Source organism: Euprymna scolopes, chromosome 8, assembly GCF_053919585.1.
Source record: "Euprymna scolopes isolate OS-2025 chromosome 8, ASM5391958v1, whole genome shotgun sequence".
NCBI lineage: Eukaryota > Metazoa > Mollusca > Cephalopoda > Sepiida > Sepiolidae > Euprymna > Euprymna scolopes.
Window position 1 is genome coordinate 93,859,384 of NC_136489.1, and position 8,856 is coordinate 93,868,239.

An 8,856-nucleotide genomic window follows, 5' to 3' on the forward strand; every position below is an offset into this window, starting at 1 on the left:
AAAAATCAGCTTATGTCATTAATAAAAAGGTTTTCATCATTGCTCTATCTAAAAAAACAATGTCTGTTTTTTTGTTAAGCTATTTCAGCTTAACAAAAGTGAATGAATAATTTTTACCCCCCCCCTTAGATTTGCGGGAAGTTTACTCATAATTATCCTGTTTAGAATTGGAGTTATGACTTATTGATATTGAAAACTAACAAATGAGTCAGTTAATATCGAAGGAACAAATGGATGAATCAAAAAGGAACGAAAAGAGAGAATTACAAGCAAATAGAGGTTTAATTTCGATCAATTTGACTTTTTTAATTTTAAGTTGTTCGACTTTTTTTTTTTCTATTTGAGGTTAAAGGGGTGTAGTATCCAGTGGGATGCGTCGGCCGGGGAGGGGGGGGGCGACGAGCTGAGAGATGAGTGACAATGGCCTCAATTATCAATCTGATCAATCATATTCAAACTATCTCTATTTTTTTATAATGTTTTTCTGCACTTAAATTTATACTTGAGTCTCTGAAGAATACCATCAAGAAGTTGACCATTGGCATCACGAAGGCATCCACCAAAGTACAGCACGTCACTGAGAGTATTTATGTTGAGAATTCAAATCCTGAAAGGGGTATAAAAAAAATCAACATTTATTAATTAACATAACAATAAGTCTTTGGTGAATAATGAAGACAATGAAAAGGAATCTCATTTTAACATGTAATAAACAACTTTATTTGTTATCTTCGTTAGTAGCGTTTGTAGATGAGAGAAACGGGTTAGTAGGTTGAAGTGTTCTTGCATGAAGATAGAATTAATATCATTCCAGCTGGTTGAAGAAGAGAACAGTTCAGTTCTGTTTACATGTGTTTACGGCAAGTAGTCATTGAGACAGAAGAAGCCGATTTATGGAGAAAGAAAGGGCAAAGACTTAAGTGTGTTCATGTGTTGTTGTGGGTGTGTGTGAGTTGTATCGACGAGAGCAGTTCTTTAACATGATAAATAAAGTTCATGTGGATTCCGCATGTGGAAATAAATGTGAGTTTGAAGAGAGCCATTGCTACCTTGTTATACTCACATTCTGCCTGGGGGCTAACATATATATACTATATATATACTATATATGCATATACTATATAACATATATATACTATATATACTATATAACATACTGTATATACTATATATATATATATATATATATATATATATATATATATATACTATATGTATACTATATAACATATATACTATATAACATATTATATACTCTGTCACGTGATAGAGAGCTGGCTTGTGATTGGACAAGCCAAGGAGAAAATGGATTTCAAATCTCGAGTCATGAGAAGTAGCTTCTACCTGTGATTGTAGTGAGTGTCGGCTGCTACAAGTCTCTAAGTGGGTGATTACTTCAATCCTAGATAGAAACAATTGTTTGATAGAAACAATTGTTTGTCTCTCTGTCACATAATTAGTTGGCTCATTGAATAGTGATAACTTGTTTTAAAGGTGATCATAGTGGTGATGTAGGAGCTAAAGTTTCCCTATCTTCTTATCTATCTGGTGCTATCAGATCAGGCTGTCTGAAGATATCGGTTTCTTGACTTAAATGCACTAAACATCGATGTTATTGATTTTTTTTCCTTTCCCTTTGCAAAACACAATCATGTTCTGCAAAGACAAAAATACAAAATAATCAAACTAAACACTATGATTAAATATTTGAAGATCTTAAGAACTTGAAGCATAAAAACTTTTATCAAAATGAAAAGAGTTGATATGCCATCAAATAAAACAAGCAAACTAAACATAACGAATAAATATTTAAAGATATAAACCTTGAAAGATAAAAACTTTTGTTTGCCAGAATTATGTGATTCTGCATTAAATTACCTGGAAAAGGTTGATTTGACATGCCGTAAAACAAAACACCCAACACGACTAACCTTCTTCTTTGCTAGTAGCTGCAATAATATCTAAAAAAAAAAAAAATAATCATACCAATATATTTGCTCAATGGCGTCATGATATTTGATATTTAATTCTTTTACATATTATATACACCTCCCCTTGCCTGATCTTCAGAGGGATAACGAATCCAACATTTAAGGGAAAAAAGTGTTTGAACACAATCAGCTCACAGACCAAAGAAACAGATCTTCATTTTTTCTTCACCACATCTTATTTTAGACTTCCTGTTCGTGACGTCATATCCTGACAAGTAATTTTAACTTTTGGAATTTTCCAATTTCTGCTTCATTTTAACCTTATACAGAAAATACTGTTTTTAAGATCATTTCCACTCACTCACTCGCACATAATCTTGTGCAAAGAATGCTATAAATTCCACCTCATCAATTGACCTCAGAATTCCTGCTTTTATGGACAGATATAAATATTTTATTTATAATTAATTTAAAGGTAGGTAGTATAACATGCATTGATGTATAAATTTTGAATTAACTGAGTTCAAGTTCTCTTGCATTAAATATCAGCAAATAGCGTTGTTGCTAGGGTGTTACACTCCGCCAAATCTATGAGCATCTACACAATAATTACAATATAATAATAGTGTATTGTAACATAATCATGTACAATAATGGATCATGCCAATTCATATATATAAACTATAAAAATTTCAAATAAATACACTGAGTCTAACATAGTTATCTATCTAAGTCAGACCCAAATACCAACACATTTGACATATCGATACTTGATTCAGACTAGCCTATTTTTCGCCTGCTCCACCATTTTATTGGTAAAATATATTTTATTTCGCTTCCTTTTATTTATTTTTTTCAAAATTATTTACTCTGATTAAAAATTCTGTTAGAGTGGAGACATTTTTCTCTTACTAACTAAAACAAAACTGTGGTCTTAAACTCTTTATAAAAAAATAAATTTCAATATTTTCTATTTATTTCTACTATGAAACGATTTACTTATTAAAATTAATTGTTTATCACAATGCTAGGTAAATGTTTTTCATTCTAAGGACAGATCATATGTGTAGAATATTTTTAAGAATGCAAAGGGATTTTCTTCATTCATGAAGGCCAGATCACAAATACTATCTTGGACTGTTACAAATACCAAACAATTATTTCAATGTAAAAATTCTTTGCATTTTAAAAGATGTTTTCGTTTTATAAGGTTTTCTTTTTATCTCATATTTCTTCCTATACATTTATTCGATTTCACTTAAAAAAAAAACAACAATATTTTCTTTTTTAAACACATTATATTCTTAAACATTAAAGGGAAGTAATCATGTAATAAGTTCTTTACCTTGGGTTCCGCAAAAATCAATATCTAAAAACATTAAAGGGAAGTTATTGCATTCAATTATACTGAGTTGTCTTCCTTAAGCTATTTCAAAGTCAATATATAAATATATTAATTAATTATGCCATTTCAACCGTATCTATGCATGTAAACGTTTGTGTTTCTCGTCTCCATATTTGTTACTGATGCAATGAATATGAATACACCTGGGTTCTTTCTCTACAAGAATATGATTGACTGGTTAAGCCATAAATACAGACTTGTAAAGTAGCCTGGAAGGGACGTCAAAAGATATGTTGAAAGCCTAACGCTTACAAACATTACTAACTATAACCATCAACATCAATTCATTAAAGCAATTTAATCGATGGTATTACTTGATTACAGTGGCTAAAACCACTCAGTTACTTCAAACAAATATATCCCTTCTGCAGTTACAAATCAGTGACAAATTCCTATTTCAAAAAATAATTTGTTTACGTAATTAAAATCACCAAAATTAATTCTTGTTTCTTTGTAAACATGTCAGCCATTTTTTTTTTTTTTACTCTTGATCAATGCTGTTAGGTTCAGCTTGTGTTATATGAATTTAACACAATATAATTACATCTTAAATAAATTAATGACGTTTTTCACATCATGAGATTTTTTTCTTGATAAAAATAAAACAAATAATTTAAATGTCCAAAAAATTAATACACGGGGGGGGGGGGCAGTGATTCAGTGGTTACGACACAGACTGACGACCTGGGTTTCCCAAGTTCGAATCCAGTTCACTCCACAAAAATCACTTTCACTTTAAGATGTTGGCAATTTTCATGTGGTCCCTCCCGTAGTCTCTGATATCTTTCTAGAAAGAATTCTGACTAGAAATATATCAGGAAAACCAATGCCAACAATAGAATCTTCAAATTCATAATGATAATGATAATGATGATGATGATTCCATACATTCTCTATAAAAAGTTAATTCTTTATTCATGGGACTGACACTTCAAGGAAGTACTGAACAAAGCAAAGCCACCCACCCAAGTAATCATTAGGAACCTTCCACACTTCTCGCTATCAACATTAACGAATTTATGGAGGATGTGATTCGTTTGGTCATTAAAACCATAAAAAGGAACTGTTATAAGAATTAAGAAATGGTAACATTGCCGATTATGACAAGTAGAGAAGGTGGCTTTCGCTCTATACCAGAGAAGCTTTATTGTCAAATGATTCTGAACTGTATATTTGACATGGTTGCCCAGAGCTATGTAAACGACAAGATGGATTTTGGCCAAAAGTTCTTGTGTAGAACATTTTTGCACAGTACTGTACATTTGAGAAACATGTCGAATTTTACAAGCCTTTTGCGATCAATTTTTAGATTTTTCCAAGGCATTCAACAAAATTTGTTGGCCATCACTTTGAAACATCTTGCATCGATATTGTAATGAAATCTTAAAATCTAGAACCCGTTTCTGTTGACGACATATGTACTGAACTTACCAAGGGCATCTGAGGGTCCGTTTATCTGCAAATTGCATTCAAAATTATAGCTGAAAAAGAGAATTTTATATTATATTTTTTCCTATGCTTAGCAAATGTATTCACTGCTCAATTACGGTCTTTTATTCTATCTTCTCTTTCTATATATAAAAGGTATTTTGTGTGTGTGTGTGTGAGAGAGAGAGTTTGTTACTTATGAACTCTGAAACAGCTAGGCCAAGATTTTTAAATTTCACACAACTGTACTTTATGAGTCTGGAAGTGTTCTTAGATAAGTTTTATATCAAAATGGCTCCGATAAGTATCGAAAATCAATAATAAGAAAAAATTCAATTAAAGAAAGAACGGGTCAAATGTTTACCAAAATTAACATGACAAGTGCATTTCAGAAGTTTTATAATTGCACAAGCAGAAGGACCCGGCATATAAAATCAATAGTAGGTTTTTGATAAAACACAAACGCATTCAAAATGACTGTTTCTGTTTAGATTACAACTGGGCCATAATATTTTAAACTTTATTTAAAGTCATTATATAAAAATAATTTTATAAAATTAACAGTAGGTTTTCTACAGTGCAATATAGACTACAATGTATTGTGGACTAAGTTACTGCGGGGAGGCATATAAACTTCCTTCCAATAAACAGTGGTGAGTCCTTGACTAGAGTAGGCAATCAATCAATCAATTTGATTGAAAAATGGATGATTTTACTTATTTAAATAACATTAAAAGTATTGGAAGTGTGAAACATTTGTTGATTCTCATTCTATACCGGGCAACATGGGGTCTCCCTGTTAGCAAATAAATAAATAAAGGCACAATGCTGACCAAAACAGATATAGTTTAGAATTTGAATGCAGCAATAAAATTGAAACAGGATGTTATCAAATCGCCACCATGTTTCAACTAATTAGTCATTCGTGAATCCTGCTGTAAACAGCATTTTGAAAAGCAACAAAATGGATATCTCAATGCTTGAACGAACAGTTCAACTTTCAAATCAAATTTGAATTATCCACCGGCAACTAGCCTTAAAAAACAAAATTCTGCATTGAAAAAATAATTGACAACAAAAAATTTGAATTGTCAGCAATGCAATATCAACTCAACGATTCTACAACAAACCTTGGGCCTTGATAAGTGGTGACCCCCATGTAAAAAAAAAAAAAAAAAAAAAATCCTTTGGATTTTAAACGGGCAAAACAATGAAAAAAAAAAAAAAAAAAAAATCCGGATCAAAAAATTCCGATGTCCAAAGATTTTAAGAAAATTCAAATTTCAAAATATGATCTATCCGACAAGTTATGAAAAAACAAACTTGAATTTCACCTAGATCCCCTTGCCATTACCACCTGATGAAGGCTAGAGGAACAGTTCAATTGGTATGTTGACTCATCTTCTTTCAATGGTTGTTTTCAACTCATTCATTGTAGCTCGTTTTGTGGTGTGAATCCTGCCCCCCACATCGCCCTCAAAAAAGAGAAAAATCCAGGGGGACTCAAATCCGGTGAGCATGGAGAGTACTCGATACTTTCTCTTCGTCCTAACTATGTTTCGCAGGTGACTATCAAGATATGCTCTTACGCCATGATGATAGTGGAGAACTGCTCCTTTCTGCTGGAAGTGCCATTCTTTATTCCTAAAGATCTCTTGGGAATGTGGCATAGCATATTCATATAGCAAGTTGAGATAATTTAAAGAGTGTATACATTTTATTGGGACACTCTATATATATTAAAAGATTAATTAAGTTCAAGTATAATGTTAATATGGACTAAAACACAATATTTTTCCAAAAGTGCTGAATACGTGTGTAGAGCTTTATATAAATAAAATATAAACATTGTAAAGAGTTTAGCTGGATGAATCAATGGTATAATATTCCTGATGAAACATGAAAATGTTGAAACATTGATCGATCTGTGGAGACTCCTTGCAATATCTATATATCTATAAAAGTGAACGTGTCTGTCTGCCTGTGTACATTTTCCTTCGCAGTAACTCTGTTAATTTTCAGTATACAGACTCAAAATTTGACATACAGCGTACTGAGATTTGGGAAAATCGATGTGATTGGGTTTCGGCCAAAAATTTGGCTGTAAAGAGGTCAAAGTTCAACGATTTGACCTTCGAGAACTCTACCAAACTCCTCTGAAAATTTTCGGTATAAACACTTGAAATTTTAGATATAAGTTTCTTGGACATGGATCTAACTTAATAATGTAATTTGAGACCAAAACAATAAATGTTAAGGGGTCATAATAGGGGTCAAAGTTAAAAAAAATTGACCCTTTTTTTTTTCTCAGCATACACCTCGACACACCCGGACAACGCCGGGCACCCATGCTAGTATATCAATAAAAGTGAACGTGTCTGTGTGGGGTCTGTCTGTCTATGTGTCTGTGTGCATTTCTCTATGCAATAAGTCTGTCAATTTTATGTCTATAAACTCGAAATTTGATATACAGGGTACTGAGATTTGGGAAAATCGATATGATCGGTGTTCGGCCAGAAATTTGGCGATTAAGGGGTCAAAGTTCAACGATTTGACTTTTGAGAACTCTACCAAACTCCTCCGACAATTTTCGGTCTAAACACTTGAAATTTTAGATAAAGGTTCATTGGACATGGATCTAACTTAATAGCTTAATTTGAGCCCAAAACAATAAATTTTAAGGGGTCATAATAGGAGTCTAAGTTAAAAAATTGACCACTTTTTATTTTTTATTTTTTTGTTCAACATGCATCTCAAAATACCCGAGAAAAGCCGGGCACCCATGCTAGTACATCTATAAAAGTGAACGTGTCTGTCTGTGTGTCTGTGTACATTTCCCTACGCAATAACTCTGTCAATTTTTAGTCTACAGACTCGAAATTTGATATACAGGGTACTGAGATTTGGGAAAATCGATTTGATTGGTTTTCGGCCAGAAATTTGGCTGCGAAAGGGTTAAAGTTCAACGATTTGATCTTTAACCAAACTCCTCCGATAATTTTCGGTCTAGATATAGGTTCCTTGGACATGGATCTAACTTAATAATGTAATTTGAGCCCAAAACAATAAATTTTAAGGGGTCATAATAGGGGTTAAATTTTTTAAAAATTGCCCGTTTTTTTTTTTTTTTTTTTTTCTCAGCATACACCTCCAAACACCCGGGCAACGCCAGGCCGAAATGCTAGTATATCTATAAAAGTGAACGTGTCTGTGTATCTGTCTATCTGTGTATCTGTCTGTGTATCTACAGTTCCCTACGCAATAAGTCTGTCAATTTTTAGTCTACAGATTCGAAATTTGATATACAGGGTACTGAGATTTGGGAAAATCGATGTGATCAGTTTTCGGCCAGAAATTTGGCGAGTAAGGGGTCAAAGTTAAACGATTTGACCTTTGAGAACACTACAAAACTCCTCCAACAATTTGGGCTCTAAACACTTGAAATTTTAGATATGTTCCTTGGAAATGGATCTAACTTAATAACTTGATTGGAGCCCCAAAACATTAAATTTTAAGGGGTCATAATAGGGGTCAAAGTTTTAAAAATTTGACCGCTTTTTTTTTTTTGCTCAACATACACCTTCAAATACCCGGGCAACGCCGGGCACCCATGCTAGTATATATATATATATATATATATATATATATGAGGAAAGCAGTCAAGACTTTAAATTAAAATTTACAAGGAAATTTATTGTTTGACAGAATACTCCAAAAACAAATTTTAATTTCCTTGTAAATTTTAAATGACAGTCTTGATTTCCTTTCCTTATGACAAGCTCTCCTTTCTGTTGTGTTTGTATTGAGCTTTATTATTAGTTTGGGATTACTATATGAATATTAATGTTTATATTAAATTTAAGTTTACACTTGCTTTTATCTGGTAAACTTTTCATTTCTATTACCTGAATTTATATATATATATATATATATATATATATATATATATATATACACACACACACTCCTATATATGCATATATATATATATATATATATATATATATATATATATATATATATATATATATATTTATACATACACACACACACACACACACATGTATATACTAGCAAAAGTCCCCGTCGTTG

At 32.0% G+C, this 8,856-nt stretch overlaps 1 long non-coding RNA gene across 1 annotated transcript; it reads right to left on the reverse strand.

The window, feature by feature from the left end:
• Positions 1-263: 263 nt before the first annotated feature.
• Positions 264-8,652, reverse strand: LOC145283645 (uncharacterized). Its single transcript, XR_013868679.1, has 2 exons — positions 1,879-8,652; positions 264-607 (listed from the first exon to the last, which is right to left on the reverse strand). It is a non-coding gene; the product is annotated as an uncharacterized LOC145283645 (long non-coding RNA).
• Between the last annotated feature and the right edge of the window lie 204 nt (positions 8,653-8,856).